This window comes from Melanerpes formicivorus, unplaced genomic scaffold (genome assembly GCF_026170545.1).
Source record: "Melanerpes formicivorus ecotype bairdi unplaced genomic scaffold, bMelFor1.0.p_v2 SCAF_3, whole genome shotgun sequence".
NCBI lineage: Eukaryota > Metazoa > Chordata > Aves > Piciformes > Picidae > Melanerpes > Melanerpes formicivorus.
Genome location: NW_027142355.1, coordinates 23,520,727 through 23,537,968, shown reverse-complemented (window position 1 = coordinate 23,537,968; position 17,242 = coordinate 23,520,727). Strand labels below are relative to the sequence as shown.

Here is a 17,242-nt window from a genome sequence, read left to right as displayed (position 1 = left end):
CAGTTAGTGTGATTATGCCTGAATGGCACAGATATGATTGATGACCTAGACTGAAGGCAGGATCAATACTGCAAACACTAGCCAGAGGTCTGGAATAAACTGCAGGATTGCAAAATGCTGATACTGGGATTTTGGTGCATCCATAGCATGGAATCTTCTGTGTTTGCTGGCAGTCACAAGACTGGGGGCCTTATGGCACAGGGACCACTTTACTGGTTGATATCTTACTGGACAGATTAAGGGCAAACTCTCATCCCAGAGCATTCACAGGCCCAAGGGCAAGAGGCAAAGATGTGCCTGAAATGTGCCTCTGCTGCTCACTGCAAGAGGGGTTGGACAAGATGACCTTTAAGGGTCCCCTCTGACCTGATTCTATGATTCTGTGAGATGTAGAGGAACCTATAAACTTGGATGTAAATGGTTTAGGTAGCTGGGAACAGGAGTTACTATGATCAGACCACACTGTCCCCTTTTCTCCTGCTGTTCTTCCTTCTGTCGCATAACTTCTCCCATTGATGTCTAGAGCTGCATGGTCTAGACAATCTACCCTTCTGCAAGGTTCAAAGTGAGCAGATACAGCTGCCTCTCACATGTGCTACATCCCACATGACTTTCTGTTCAGTCTCATGCATTTGCATTTTTCTAACACAGTTCCATCTTGCCCTTTGTCCTCATGTTACTCTTTTGAACGCTTTCTGACCTCTTAGGAGGCTTATCTCTGCTTTCTGATATGCTCTGGGAAGTCTGTTTCTGAAACAGCTGACTCTGGATAACTCACTGAAGGTTGGCATCATGTCTTGTAAGGACATGTGGAAATAAAAACTTGGAATAAAATGAGGAGAGTTCAGGTGTTTGCAATTTCCTTTCCTGGATAACTCTGAAGGAATCTTTGGCCTGTTTTGAAGCACCATGAAAACAAAGGTGCGGGTCCTCTTCAGTTCATCATATTTGATATAATAAAAGTGATTTTAAAATCGTCTCCATAGGGCTTTGCTCCCCAAAAGGCTGGGATTTAAGCCTTGTGCAGAGTAATTCCTTCAAGGCTCAGATTAATGCTATTTGCAAGATGGTTAATGATTAAAGGACAAGTTTAGTGTTAAGCTCTCTGCTTCATTAATGCCACATGACTTCAGATTGCTCCAATAGCTTGGCCACCCTGCAGTTCCAATCTTATCTTTAATTTTTGTAGCCAAGCTGGGGGAAAAAAAATAAGCCATGGGAGATAGCATCAGTATTTCTGGTTACTCTTCCTATGACAGAACCAAAGTATGTGGCACAGCATATATTCCTACATGGTGAAAAGGGTGAAATCAGCACTTGAGTCATCACAGCTGGTCATCTGCCCTTCTGAAAGGATCAGTGACCCTCAAGGGGCTTTGCAGAGTTTTTATTTAGCCCACAGGACATGTATATTTCTCATACTGTGATTTTAAGAGTCAAATCAACACCCATAAAATTCTACTCTGTGCTAAACCAGAGAAAAGTAAAGCACTGAAGGCTGGACTTTCCTCCAGCCAATTCAGATCTTCAGGCCTTCAAGTGGTGGTACACCATGCACTGATCTGCACCGACCTGCACTGACCCAAATCTAAATAGAATCACAGAATCACAGAGTCACCAAGGTTGGAAGAGACCTCAAAGATCATCAAGTCCAACCTGTCACCTCAGACCCCATGACTAAACCATGGCACCAAGTGCCACGTCCAATCCCCTCTTGAACACCTAGCAGCTCCTTCTGCTCTGCATCCAGGTTTCCTCACCAAGAACATTAGGTGCCTTGCTCCAGATGCAGTTAGTGACAAACACCTTTGTTACAGTATCTTTGGGGCAAAATATAGATCAAATTAATTTCATGGTCTACACACATGGTCATTTAAATTCCTTTACCAATTCATTTACTAATCTTATGGGCATGGGTTGTTCAGGAGATGGACTGAGCTACTGAAGGGAAGCAGCCATTCAAGTCAAAGCTGAGAAAATCTGTAAATCATAGAATCATAGAATACTATTGTTTGTCTCAGTTATGGGACCTGTCAGCTACCTAATGTCTGCTTTAAGGTTTTTGAGTGAAGATATGACAGGCAGGTAACAGTGTCCTGAGGGAGGAATTAGGATGAAGATGGAGATATGCAGTAGCTTTATTCTTGAAGCAAAGACTGCATGGATAGGAAATGGTAAGCAATGAGAGCAAATGTGTAATCCTGCCATGACTGGAAAGGAAGGATGAGCAATATGAACTTGATGCAGAAGATCAGTGGAGGTCAAAAAAGTCAGAAGAAAATGGGTAATATCAGATTGCTCAGAGTCTCATTCAACCTGACCTTGAATATTTCCAGGAATGGGGCTACTACCACCTCTCCAGGAGAAGTATGGGGGAACAAGCAGGAAGAGCAGTGGGGACTCATAGTATTTTGTATCTGATATCTAGGACTTATGTGTCTGCTACAGAGCTATTAATGTATTGTAGGGCAGGATTCTGAACTCTTACAGATAGATACTCCAGAGTGGGATGAATTGTGTCCTGAAAGAGCCTATTTTCTTCACAGATTTCCAAAGAGGTGTAGACAGCATCTCAGATGTACATTTCTATACTCTGATGGGATTCAGCTCCAGAGTGAGAGATTTCCCTTTTCATGCTTAGAGTATTGGTGTCCTCATGTGAGTCTGGTGTCTGAGCTCCTACATGCACACTGAAGATCTAGGGCAGCTTTCATCTGCCTCAATGTAGATTTATCCTGCCACCTTAGTCATTATGGTATATCCTGTTTGATCTTTAGCTGCTGCTGTAGAAGAGCAAAAGTTCTCTAGGGTTTTGTGTCCTACCTGTCTTTATTGGGAAAATGCCTTGGATACTGTTGGGCACTGCAGGTGTTTTTAGACCCATATATGTAATCAACTCTATCCTATCCTTACCCAGCATAGTCAACAGGATACAGAAACCTAATTCCATTCATAAATATCCTGGACCACTTGAACTGTATCCTGTGTGGCTTCAATGCATCTCTTCAGTTGCCCCTAGCCTCCCACAGGTACTGTGTGACATCTGCAAGTCCTTTGCAAATGTTTGAGGCACATAATGGTGTCTCAAGTGGCACTAGACACCTCTATGCTATTGAAACAGCCAACAGAATTGAGCTATTGAATTCCATCCCAACCAACTCCACAAGAGGACCATAAATGAGATTTTTGTGTCTGCTTGGAAGAGATGATTACTGGGATCTAGGTGTATCACGATTCAAGGTAGCAAGGAACTGCAACTATTAGTGACAGCAGAAAGGAAAGCCAGGGGGAAGTGGTTTGGCCCTAAAAAAGGAAGTCTCTACACTTGTTCTGTGGTTCCTTCCTCATGTGACTTGTTTCCTGTTTTGAGCATTGGTGCTGGGTCAGACACTGGTGCTGGGTCAGGCACTGGTGCTGGGTCAGGCACTGGTGCCGGTGGTATTGTGGACCATGCAGAAATCTGGGTGGTTTGAGCATACATTTTGCATTGCAAGCTTTGTTCCTGACAGTCTAAGACAAAGTCAAAGGAGGACACAGTGCAGAGGACACCATCGATGCACGGACAGCTTCCCCAGTGACCAAGGAATCATCCTCACTATTTAACAGCCCTGGAGGGCTGCACTAAAGTGTAAGTTACAGACATGATACTTAAAGACAGATATTGTTATACAACAGCTATAATTTTAAGGCTGTGAAACAGGACCTGCTGGGCAAAAATGTTGAAATCTCAGGCTTGGAGGGCACAAAAATGTCAAGCAGAGAGGAGTCTGGGTAAGTTTATAGTTTTCAATACCTTCTGCCCCAGCTGTTGGCTTTCCCACTGCTGACAGCTACTTTGTAAAGTCAAAATTAAATGAGTATCATACCTCTGTGAGAATATGCAGGTGAAGATGCCAGGACAGCTTGTGAGACTTGCTTGCTGCTGGCAAGGCTTTCTGCCTTAATTTTGCATCCACCACTTCAGATGAATTGCCCAAATACATTCAGGGTTGGAGGTGACAATCATCTTACCCCTCTTCAGGACCTTGATCCATGTACTCAGACTTGCCCCAGGTACAGGGTATCCATGTAGACCTGGCAGGTATGACCCAAGATCTGCAAGACAGCAAAGCTACTTTTGGGATTGGCAGTTGGAGGCCAGATAGACCATATCAATTGGCACTGGATCTTCAAGGGGTTTCCACTCCATAAGGTAAAAGGATTAGGAATCTAATGGCTGGATCCAGGGAGGTAACAAGTGTAGGACCTTCATTCAAACTCAGCTGCTCACAGATCTTTATGGAGGCTTTATGTAACTCTCTTCCACCAGAGAAATGGCTGCTCCAGCTAAAGAGAGGGTAAAGAGACTGTCAGAAAATGATCATGAACCTGCCCTGAAAGCCCCAGACATGGCCAGCAGATTAGAAAGGAAGTGTGAAAAGGCAACCTCTGCTCTGAATTGCTGTGCATAGGGCTTGAACACCAGCTTTGAAGAATGAAGTTCCTGACCTCTCTCCCAAGCATCCCATGAATTTTAAAAACAGAAAGCATGCTACAGCTGTAATTTAATAAAAGAAAGTTCTTTCCCCAACCTTTTCCTCTCCTAGCTAAATTGCTTTTCTTATTCATTGCACTTTTCCCAGAGTTTTCAATGCAGCAGCTGAGAGTAATTTTTACACTGACCCATTTCCACCAACAGGACCTTGTTTCCAGTAAAATCACAGCACATTCCCTTTGTTTTCAGACTCACAGGCAATCACATTTATCTGTTCACTGCCCTTCAATAGCAGGCAGCTTCTAACAGATTTCTGTATGAAGACCATACCCCCTACCCACTAATTGAAATTCAGCACAGAGAGTCGCTTAAGTGCAGTGTGGTGTTGGAGAATATCAAAGCACAAAGCTGGGGTGGAGAATGGGCAAACAGAAGGCTCAAGTTTTCAGAGCCTTGCAGCAAATGAACTGGAACTCTGGGACTTCAAAGCAGCATAATATGGTTGCGTGCTCCAAACTTTCTTCTGAGAATCCCAGACCATTCAAATGATGGACATCTCTTGTAGGTTCAGGAGTGAGGCTGGTGTAGGGGACTTAGACAACTTGAATGCTGGAAACTTCACTACTGTTCAACCTTAGTTACAGGGAAAAGAGCAGCCTTCAACCAGCAGCTGGACACTGCTAGCTCCTGTGTCAGATATGAGGATCAGAGGCTGGGATTCAGCAGTTTCACTCCATGGTTAGTGGCCTGGATTAACAGTCAGGAGAACTGGGCTTTGCTCCCAGCTATGCCTTCCGGGTGGCCACAGGCATCTCAGTGCACCTCTCTGTACCATGCTTTCCTTATCCATGAAATAGCTCATTTTCCTTTGAAAAGTCATTTGGGATGTCATTAGAAAACAGTCACAAGAACCGGCAAGTTCATTTGATTTTTTAATAACAAGAGTTAATTGAAATATTTTTAAAGCCCAATGGGGAAGAGTACCCCAGGTGACTGGGATTTAGCTCCCTAATTTATTGAGTTTCCCAGCAGAGGTCCCCAATGTCATACATGAGACCCTATAGTACCTCTTAGCCTCCACTTGCCACTCCAGAAAGGAAGAGGTTTTCTGAAGGTCCTATGTCGTGTCTATTTATGTTACTTAGATGCTTCAGGTAAGCCAAAACTTCTCCACCGGCTCAAGGCATCTCTAGGTTGGCACTAAGATAGAGCCCTAGGGGGTAACAGGATGTTGGATATCCACCTCATGGTGAGACATTTGCACATAGAGAGGCATCCGTTGTTTGAAGAGAGGTATCTGGTGTCATTTGAGATGGGGTGGGCAGACAGACCAGGATTTATGAGAGTCCTGCCTTTGGGGAGCAGCAGCTGGAAACCTGCTGGGAAGTTGTGGGATAAAAAAGTGGCACACAATACTGATATTTAGTCAATTGGGTCCTATCCTTGTGTCATTTTAGTTGGTGAGGGTCTCCCACGCACCCTACTACCTTGGCATTCTAGAAAACAGATGCCTTTTGAAAAAATCATCTTTAAAAGCACAACCTAGTCTGTATTTTAGGGGTTGTGACTGGCATGGAGTCAAGTCTCTAATCTGCTATGACCATCCCTTAGGAGACCAGTCAAATCAGGTGGGATCAGATGATCTCCAGAGGTCACTTCCAACCCTTATCATTCTGTGATTATGTATCTCTGTTCTCTTTGGTCTGGCAGCCCAGACCTTGACTCCTGCAATCAATCCTTCCTGCCACCAAGTTCTGGTTTAGAATAAACTAGGTTTCTGTTCTTCTGAAGAATGAAGGCTGAGCTTAGGGAGATCTTCTTGTAGGTTTTGAGGTAAGTTGCTTCATCTCACTGTGCCTCAGAAGGGGATGGCAGTACTTCATTCTTTCCACCTCTTTTCTTCTAGGAGATAAAACTCCTTGATAAGAGGACCTATTTATCAGATTGACAGTTTGGGTTGTGCTTAGCAAAGCTCTCTTGCATACCCTAAGGTCAGATCTGCTTGTACACACAGGGCAACCTTGATGTTCCTAAAATAGAGTATTTGTTAACAGTTCTGTTTGCATTCTTGCCCTGGTAGAAGGGACCATCTCTTGCAATATTTACAGATTGCTAAAAGGAGATCTGATCTCAGGCATGTTCTCCAAACAGGACTGTAATTCCTGTGGTGATAACAATAACAAACATGGCAATAACCATGCCCAAATATAGCACTTGGCACTGTTTTTCCTGTTCAAATATCAGTTCCTGTGACTGTCATTCTTTGCACACTTCCAAATGCTGGCATTTAGAAATGGCAGACGCTTCCAACAACGCCTTTTGTCCACAGGAGATTATTTCCAGTAGACTGCACTGCAAACTGCCATGCTGCACTTTGTCCCTCCAAGGTAGAGATGGGGACAACATGTGACTCATGCCCTCGTATGATCCTGACAAGAGGATGCATCGTTGGTGCATGCTAGAGCTGCTCACACTAATTTCACCTTATACTTCCCCCTTTTGTACTAAAAGAAATCCACTCTCATGCTGTTGTAGAGGGTCCAGAGGAGGGCCACAAATATGATCAGAGGGCTGGAGCTCCTCTCCTATGAGGACAGGATGAGGAAATTTGGTCTGTTCAATCTGGAGAAGAGAAGGCTCTGGGGAGACCTTACAGTGGCCTTCTGGTGCCTGAAGGGGGACTACAAGGAAAGCTGGAGAGAGACTGTTTATAAGAGCCTGAGGTGATAGGACAAGGGGCAATTGCGTTAAACTAGAGCAGGGTAGATTTAGATTAGACATTATGCAGATGGTTTTTACTGTGAGGATGGAATGGGTTGCCCAGAGACATTGTGGATGCTTCATCCCTGCAAGTGTTTGAGACCAGGCTGGATGAGGCTTTGAGCAACCTGGTCTAGTGGGAGATGTCTCTGCTCATGGCGGGGGGGTTGGAACCAGGTGATCTTTAAGGTCCCTTCCAGCTCAAACCACTTTATGATGCTATGACTCCATGATTCTATGATTTCCTCTTTTGGCTTGGGAAGTTCTCAGAAGATCTTTCTCCACCAGGACAGGTGACAGCCTTCCAAGAGCCTGTGCATGGGGGAAATGCATGTGTCATGAAGCTTGCCCAGCTTCCAGAAGATGTGGAGACTGCTGGATTTGAGGCCATGTTACAGCTAGTTGAAACAAGAACTGTAGGCCTGGAGAAACATTGTTGTTTTCTTCCCAAATAAGTCAAACCCAGACTGAATATTAGTGTTTTCCAGAATAGCTCTCCCTTCCCTAGAGCATGCCTCTGAAAATACCTCGTCTTGATATCTCTAGTCCAAAGGAAATATTTTCAAATTCCTGAATTGAATTAATTCTGTGGATTTTGTTTGTGATTTTTTGTTTTGGCTTTTTTTTGTTTGTTTGTTTGGTTTCTTTTTGGTTTTGTTTGGTTTGGGTTTTTTTGAGGGGATGGTGGTGTTTTTCAATAAGAATTAGCCTGAGTCTTTCTGAGCTGTCTGTCACCAAGTGTATTCTGCTCTGGTCTCCCCAAGGCCACTCACTTCTCTTGCTGAATGAAGAGGACATGATGGGAATTGAGGTCCAGGGCATACAGTGGGAAATATTGTCCATCCTGGGAGGTTGCCTCTCAGCTGAAAAAGAAGGTCCAAGATGCTGGTAACCAATTTTATGAAGTCCTTGTGCAGTGAAAATAGGCCTAAGATGAGGTCAGCATGACCCAAGCAAAATGCTTCTTTTCTGCTCAACAAAACAAAAAGATTCAAGTGAGTTTAAGCAGAAATGAAGATGTTTGTTTTTGTTTTCCCCAAGGGAAAAGAGTAAAACTGTGTATATGTCAGCTTTCAAATTCAGAGGAAATGATAGAAACCTTCAGTTATACAGAAACTGCATTTTCCATAACCATAATGCACAGGAATAGGCAGACAATCTTCAAGGCAATGGAGTGATGGAATTGCTCAGGCATGCTTGATTTCATGATCATTGAAGAGAACTAATGAAAACTATAGAGAGATTTCAGGAAAGCCTCTTTAAACAGCAAGAAGAGCAACAAAGTCCAGAGAAGGACAACAAAGCTGGTGAAGGGTCTGGAGAACAGGTTTTATAAGGAGCTGCTGAGGCAACTGGGATTGCTTAATCTGGAGAAGAGGAGGCTGAGGGGAGCCGTCATTGCTCTCTGCAGCTCTCTGAAAGGAGGTTGTAGTGGGGTAGGGATCAGTCACTTCTCCCTAGTTTCAGGTGATCGAATGAGAGGAAACAGCCTGAAATTGTGCCAGGGGAGATTTATATTGGATATCAGAAAAAAGAAGAAATTGGAACAGGCTGCATAAGGAAACAGTGGGATCATCATCCCTGAAGATGTTCAAGAAACTTGTGGACATGGAGCTTTGGGACATGGTTTAATGGCAATGGTGGTCTTAGTCTGAAGGTTGAACTCAATGATCTTAGGGGTCTTTTCCAACTAAATCAATTCCACAATTCTATGAGTCTCAATTTCACTTGCAACTTGGAAGGCAATAAGGAGAAATAAAACAAAAACATCAACAACAAAAAAACCAACCTACCAGTCCCTTATCAGTGTGAACATTTCTCACTGTCTAAAAACAGTGGGCAGGCTCTGGATACAAAGTTGGGATCACAAAGAACAAGGAAAGACAATGGATTCTTTTTTATTGTTATAACTGATATCCTGGATGACAGGTGGAATGGGTCAGGCTTAGAAAAGCCTTTGCACATCAGCACTGAAAGACAGACCCATCATAACTAGATAACAGTGGAAGGCATGGACTTGCTCCCCCGCTTTGGAGTGCTGTTTTAAAAATAGTCACAGACAGGTTTACAGGTCAGAGAGGGGCATCATGATAAGCTAATCTGACCTTCATGCCTATCAGAAGACAAATGGTTTCACCCTGCATTTTCAGTACCACAGCAAGGTCTTTTTGGGCCAGCTCTCCTTGAGTTTACAGTTGAACCTATGCCCTAGAAGAAGAAACTTTTCTCTCTTCCCAGGCATGGAGGGATCACAGAAGAAATGTGAAGGTATTTCCTGGCCCCTAACCTGGCATGTTTTCCTTTCCAAGAGGTGGGAAAACATTGTGAACTACAGAAACTCCTTTGAAGAAGAAAGAAAATGAACAGAGCTTAGCTTTTCCTTCTCTTGTAATCCAGCTGCATCCAAGCAGTTCATGTCTGTACCCAGCTCAAGGGATCTCCACTTGAAAGACAGTACTGACCTATTGGTTGAACTCATGGGAAGGCTGTTTCCCTACTTGCTGTCCTTCATGAGGAAAGCCAAGGGGTGGTGGCAAGTTGGCTGAAGGCAAGGGCAGACTGGACCTTCTTTCCAAAATCTGTGGACCTTTGGAATTCAACAGGGCAGTGCTCTAAACTCAGCCATCCAGCTCCCAGTATCTCTTTCCTTCCAGCCATCCAATGCTTCCAGGGAACACTTGACTCTCATGCAGTCCCCAGGAAACCACACACTTCTGGGAGATGACTTGTGAAACTGGGTGTGGGGGGGGTCATATCTGGGGGACTTGTCTTCCTTAGACAACAGGGTTTAGGTAGTTAAATGGCATTCTTGATGTTTACTGTTCACCTCCAAGCTGACCACTGAGAGTTTGATTTTAATCCCTGGAAAACATCAAGCACTTCCAAGTGTGATTAATTGTGCTCTATTTAGGTTAAATAACCCACAATCTGGACAGGAGTGTTTCTAAGCTTTGGCAATGGAAATACCTAGCTCAGATATTGGTAGAACTGTCTGTGTTTGATCCGCTGAGTCCCATACTTACACCTTAAATCAAATCCAATGTTTTCCTACAAAGTGGTCCAGCTCAACCAGGAAGCAGAGCTGAGTCACTAGCAGGCTGATGAGATGGTCATGATGACCCACCTCAGGCCCCAACCTTTGCATCTGCAAATAATCACTGTTGAGTGGGAAAAACAAGGTCTTAATGAGATTCAGAGTGGTTTGTGTGTCTCAGCTCTCAAAGGCCAGCTGTCATCATGAATTACACAGAATCACAGACTGTTAGGTGTTGGAAGGGACCTCAAAAGATCGAGTCCAACACCTCTGCCAGAGAAGGATCACCTAGAGTAGGTTACATGGGAATGCATTCAGGCAGGTTTTGAATGTCTCCAGTGAAGGAGACTCCACGAACTCACTGGGAAGCCTGTTCCAAGTGTTCTGTCACCCTCACAGTGAAAAAGTTTTTCCTTATGCACACATGCAATCTCTTATGCTCCAGCTTGCATCCATTGCCCCTTGCCCTGTGATTGGACATCACTGGGAAGATCTTGGCTCCATCTTCCCCACACTTGCCTTTCATATATATTTGCATCACATTTAATTAATATGATTACTCTGACATTTTTACACAAATGACAGTCTTGTATACTAGGAAAATGCCAGGTGTTTGCATTAGTTGTCAATGTAACTGTCCCCATGTCAGTCCTTATTTTGAAGACTAATTAATTTTGATTGAGATGATGCCATATCCAGGGACTAATTATCTTTCTGTTTGAGAGTAGATTAATAGTTCCTTCTTTAATGTGATTTATTGTTTGGCTGGGTGAGAGTTACATGTCCAAAAGTTTGAAACAACAAGTAAAAATGCAGCCTGAGGTGAAGCTACACTTCATACTTGCAAAGCTCAGTGACACACAACCAACAGCAGCAAGATCTCTTCCTCATTTGCACCTGCCATGCCAGAGAGTAACTGTACATGCTTATAGAGGGAAGGGAAGGAAAAACTCAGGTTCTAAGATTTTTGTCCCTCATTTTCTGTTTTTGTGTAGATGTGGTTAGTTTATTTCTGCTGTAAGCTTTTCTACACTGGGGGTTGCTTTAAAAATTCTTCTCCTTCTTCTCTTATGTGTGTTGAGGTGTGTTTGGTGATGCTGTGTCCGTGATCATGATCAGTGCAGGCTCCAGCAAAAGATTTATCTGCCCCTTGCTTGATATCCTGTATCTGACAGTACCCAGTCTTACATACTTCAACACACATGGCACTTTGGGACATGGTTTAATGGCTATGGTGGTGTTGGGTTGATGGTTGGACTTGATGATCTTAAAGGTCTTTTCCAAGAAAACCAATTTTATGATTCTGTTTCTATGGTAAGATCAAAGAATACACTGCCATCTCTTTTCACCCTTTACCCCTTCAGCCCTCTTTCCCTGGCAACTGCAGATGTGTTCAGGTCCTATGCTCTGCCACAGCTGTGGCTCTGTACAAGCAGATCAATGGCTTTGCCTTTTATTCCCCCAGTACAATGCAACGGTTTTAATTATCCCAGCTCAGAAGTTGTTTATGACCACTGCAGATATGTTTCCAGTTACTACAGACTATGATTGTGACATTTTAAAAGGTATTATTTATTTTTATTTTTATTTTTTTTCACAGCAGCCTTATGAGCTGGGAATGGTCTTTTCTCTGCATAAGAAGGCAGTGACAGGAGGAACACAATCTGAAAGCTCCAGTTGTGTTCAGGTGATTTTTTTTTCCCAGGATTTTAGTGAGGAAACCTGGAAGCTCTTCCTGGTAGCTGGAAGTTCTGGATGACTAATTTGCCAAGACTCAAAAAAAAAATAAATAATGATAATAAAAAAAAATCTCTTAGAGCAAGATGGGAGCTGATACAATGACAGGAGAAAAGAAAATGGTAGGGGAAAAAATGACATTTGAAGAAGAAAGAAAGAGAAACAAGGGTGTTTGGTTTTCTTTTTCTTTCTTTTTTAACTGCTAATTTCAATTTCCAGGCTTCTAAAGCTCCACTTTCAGTTAAGCTTAACCTTTACTTTCAGAAAGAGATGAGGAAATACATTTCCAGCTGAAAAAAAGGCCATTGCTCTTTGAGACAGACTGCCCCTTTGGGGCTGCCAAATCTCAATGCAGCTCTCAGAACTGTCCTCACTTAACCTCTTTCAGAGCCAAAAAGTATCCAAATAACTGGCTGATTCATGCACTGGCCATTTAATTCACTAGCATTGACCAGGCAAATTAATTCCAGTGAATTCAAATGGAATCTTCCTGTGGCTGTCAGACAGCTAGTTAAGTCTTCCAGTTTACTGAAAAGAAAGCAGGAAAGGTAAAGAAGTAATTCCAACAGTTCTCTCCAAGTGTGTGAATGTGGGTGTTCTGGTAATCCTTTCTCAGTGTGGAGGCAGAGGTCATACCAGTAGAGGTGACCTTGTTGCCCAGCAGTATGTTCCCACCACGTTTACCTTGCCTGTGCCAAGATGTTTTGGGACACACTTGGATTTCTGTATTGTGCCAAGGAGATCTCTTCTGAGTGCTTTAGACAAACACTGGTAAACTACCACAATGAGGGAGGCCTTTTCTCCTCAGCAGATAAAGGACCAAAAGGGAAGGTGCTGTATATTTACATCTGATGTAAGGTGGCTTCTTCTGGAGAACAGCAGGCCAGCCTCTTCCATGGTATTTTGTCAGAAACCTGAAATATCTCTTGGGGTACAGAAACCTTATGAAACCAAATATACCAGATACTTGATACCAGTTGATGGGGCAACGGTAGGGATTGGAAAGTCTGGGGCACATTTGGTTGAACCCACCTGCTAAAGCACGCTCACATCCAGGCATATTTTGATCCTTCCAGAGAAGGCAACTTCACAGACTCTCTGGGCAGCCTGTTCCAGTGCTCTGCCACTTCACAAGAAAGAATTTTTTTCCTTATGCTCAGATGGAACTTTCTGTTTTCCAGTTTATGCTCATTATCTCTTCTCCTGTTACTGGGTACCACTTGAAAGAGTCTGACCTGTTCTCTTGTCCTCCGCCCTTTATAAGTTGATGAGCATTGATTTGATTCCCTCTCAGTCTTCTCCAGACTAAACAGCCCCAGGTCTCTCAGCTTTTCTTCATAAGAGAGAAATGGTTCAGTCCTCCAATAATTTTCTAAAGATTTTTGTAGCTCTGATTGTGTGTAGGTAAATATGGTAATTCACTCTTCAACTATGTGTAAGGTCAAACTCAGCTCTTAAGCCCTGGTGCAGTAGATTTAGTTTCAGTGCACCAGATTCTTAAAGATGCTCTTAAGTGCCTCCTGCAAAGTGACGTCTGGTGTGACTCCAGGCAGCATCCAGAACACACAGTTTTCAGTAGACGCTGCAATATTGTCATTTTCCTCAGTACAGAATGGACAGTCAGTACAGGATGGCACATGTGCTCTTAGTGACATCAGGGCAGAAAGAGCTATTTCAGACAAAATAAAATAGGAGAGATAAGCAATAATCAACACAGATACAGTGGGAGAACATTCCCAGACCTTTGGCACTGCTCCAGCAAAAAAAACTTGCAACTTGGATTTGGGATGCTTCACAATGACTTGGAGAAACAGGCACTGCTGTCACCAAGGAATGTAGATGTTTGTCATTGGTGAAGCAGCTTCTCTAGAACCTCCCCTTGAACTGTGGCTGTACTGGTCAAGTGTACCACACTTCACTCTTGGTTTTGCTTGATTTGCTATCTGCTTGGAGGTCATCACCTGCCTCTGGGGAAAAAGTGGTAGCAGAGTTGAGCAAGTTGCTGAACCAGTCCAGCATCTCTTAGTGAAATGAAGCTGTGAAATGTCACAGTGCCATCTGCAATAGATGAATGCAAACTTGTTATTGCTTCAAATGGAACCCCAGCTTTCTCCTAGGGATGTTCTAGTGGAGTGCCAGGCTTTGTTTGGGATGTTGCCTTCTGTCCATCCATCTGCTGATCTACCATTGACTGAGTTAACCCCATTCAGAACAAACTGTACTGTGCCTTGTCCTCCTAAGAGCTGGTGTTGACACCCATAACACCTTGGCAGAAGTCAAGGAGATGGTCTTGAAGACTAAGGGTAGCTCTGCCTCTTCCTTAACATCAGCTCTGATTTTTTTTCCTAATGTTTTCTCCAGTTGTTGCCATCAACTGCAACTGGACCCATCCCAGCTCAGCAACACCAGACCTTATTCACCATGTACTCCAAGTTACTGTTTTCTCTTGGTAAGCAATAAGACCACAGGTCCAAAGACAGTTCCTAGCTGCTGGGGCAGAGAGGTCTATGATAGCTTCTTAGCACACAACAGCTTTTAATATGTTGCCATATAAACATAAGGTGGGGATTGGGCTATGGATGACTATAGAATGGACACTGGAAATACTTTCCATCCCCGTGTTTCTGGAGACATTGAATTTAGGAGTTTAATCAGGTAAAGGCAGGAGCTGAGTGGTGTAAATGAGGAAAAGTGGTTGTTTGTGAGTGCTGCGACCAGCTGAAGCTGGAACAGGTTAAATTTGTCCAGCAGGAACTGGCGGTTACTGGATGTCTTTGCTCCTGTTTCCCGGCTGCTTTCATAAAGGGTTTGTTGCTGTCTGAGTCTGCCCAGCCTGACTGTCTGCAGCAAAGTCAACAGTCCCAAATGGTCTCTGGCCAGAGCGTCTCCATGTAGAGAAGTGACAGCCTCTGTAGTACCTGCCCTGGGCAACACAGGATGAAATCCTCTCTGCCTTCACATGCCAGCTCTGCACTCTGACAATTAGCCCAGAGTGGCTGTCACATTGCTGTGCTCAAGTCCTCTGACAGGGTCAGGCTGCAGTGATAAATTTTTTAATGAATGATGCAGCTTTGAATGATCTCATGGTGTTTGGTTAATTGTATTCCTCTTCTTGCATGCTGATAACACAAACCAAAGGGATGAATTATGTATTGTTGCCTAATTCTGAATAAAACGGATGTGAATTTCACAAGATGTAAATAACATAACCAGACTCAAGGGGTCCATTCTAGCAGATGCCTGAAGCCAAAAGTAGATTAAAAAAATAAAATTAGCAGGGTCTAAGTTATGATCTGGCTTGACAAATATCCATATGGGTGTGAAAAAGCTTCTGAAGATGCACCACAGAGCATTGCGCCCCATGTCATCTTCCTGAATGCTTGCTTCATCTCAAATTAGATTTGGGTATTTCAAATGGCTTCAGCTTCAGGCTGATTTCTTTTTGCTTCAGTTAAATCTCAGGTTTCAAGCTGAAAATGTTTCTCACACGTGGCAGATTGACACTTGTTATCTTGGGGTCCAGCAACACTGATCGAGTTTGAGTTTAGACCAAACTGTAAGCTGGAATAAATCAGCATGATTAATTGAAAGGAGAGAAATTGAGGTGCTGGAGTGGGTCTAGAGAAAGACAATGAAGGTGGTGAAGGGGTCTTGAGAATAAGTCTTATGAGGAGTGACTGAATTGAGGTTGTTTACTCTGCAGAAGAGAAGACTGAGGGGAAACCTCAGCACTCTCTACAGCTACCTGAAAGGAGGCTGTAGAGAGCTATGTGTTGGTCTCTCCTCACATGATACAACTGATAGGACAAGAGGAAATGGCATCAAGTTATGCCAGGGGAGGTTTAGCTTAGACATTAGGGAAAACTACACCAAATGGATTATCAAAGACTGAAAAAGGCTGCCCAGGGAAGTGATTGAATTGTCATCCCTGGCTGTATTTAAAAGCCATCTAGATATGGTGCACAAGGATATGGTATAGCAATGGCCCTGGCAGAATTAGATAATGGTTGAAGTTGATGATCTTAAAGGTTTTTTTCCAACTGAAGTGATTCTGTGATTTTCCATGGGCTGTTTTATACTAGGCTGCTTTTCCTCTCAGCAGGATTAACAAAGAGTCATTTTCTGATGAGCCCATAAAGTTCTGCCTCTGAGTAATTTGAGTTTTGCCATTTGCTTTCTTAAAACCTGCAGTATGTTTCTGTGTCTCCAAATGTCAGGGGTGACAAGACAATCTCAGTTTTAATTGCCTAATGTGAATGCAGAGGGATGGATGCAGAGATCTGAGGATGGAGGAAGAGAAGGCGAAGGACATGTTTGGTTCTATAGAAATAAGGAAGGAAGCAATGCAAACATTTTGTGTGCACACAAGACATCGAGGGATGCTATCCACAGCAGGTCAGGATGGCCGAGCGGTCTAAGGCGCTGCGTTCAGGTCGCAGTCTCCCCTGGAGGCGTGGGTTCGAATCCCACTTCTGACAGCTCTGTTTTGGCCACACCTTGCGTACTGTGGTCCAGTTCTGGGCCCCCTCAGTTTAAGAAGGACATCGAGACACTTGAACGTGTCCAGAGAAGGGCAACAAGGCTGGGGAGAGGTCTTGAGAACAAAGCCCTATGAGGAGAGGCTGGGGGAGCTGGGATTATTTAACCTGGAGAGGAGGAGGTTCAGGGGAGACCTCATTGCTCTCTACAACTACCTGAAGGGTGGCTGTAGCCAGGAAGGGGTTGGTCTCTTCTCCCAGGCAACCAGCACCAGAACAAGAGGACACAGTCTCAAGCTGTGCCAGGAGAAGTTTAGGCTCGAGGTGAGGAGAAAGCTCTTCACTGACTCGTCATTGGAATGGGCTGCCCAGGAGGTGGTGGAGTCACCATCCCTGGAGGATTGGAGAAGGTCTCTTCCAACCTTGGTGATACTGTGTGTGATTCTTTCTTTCTTCTCTCCTTCCTTCTTCTTCCTTCCTTCCTTCCTTCTCTTCCTTCCTTCCTTCCTTCCTTCCTTCCTTCCTTCCTTCCTTCCTTCTTCCTTCCTTCCTTCCTTCCTTCCTTCCTTCCTTCCTTCCTTCCTTCCTTCCTTCCTTCCTTCCTCCTTCCTTCCTTCCTTCCTTCCTTCCTTCCTTCCTTCCTTCCTTCTGCCTTCCTTCCTTCCTTCCTTCCTTCCTTCCTTCCTTCCTTCCTTTCCTTCCTTCTCTCCCTTCCTTCCCTTTCTCCTTTCTCCTTTCTCTCTTTCTCTCTTTCTCTCT

The 17,242-nt window shown here is 43.8% G+C and overlaps 1 non-coding gene across 1 annotated transcript; it reads left to right on the top strand.

The window, feature by feature from the left end:
* The first annotated feature begins 16,400 nt into the window (after positions 1 to 16,400).
* TRNAL-CAG (transfer RNA leucine (anticodon CAG)) lies at positions 16,401 to 16,483 on the top strand. Its single transcript has one exon. It is a non-coding gene; the product is annotated as a tRNA-Leu (tRNA).
* The last annotated feature ends 759 nt before the right edge of the window (positions 16,484 to 17,242 follow it).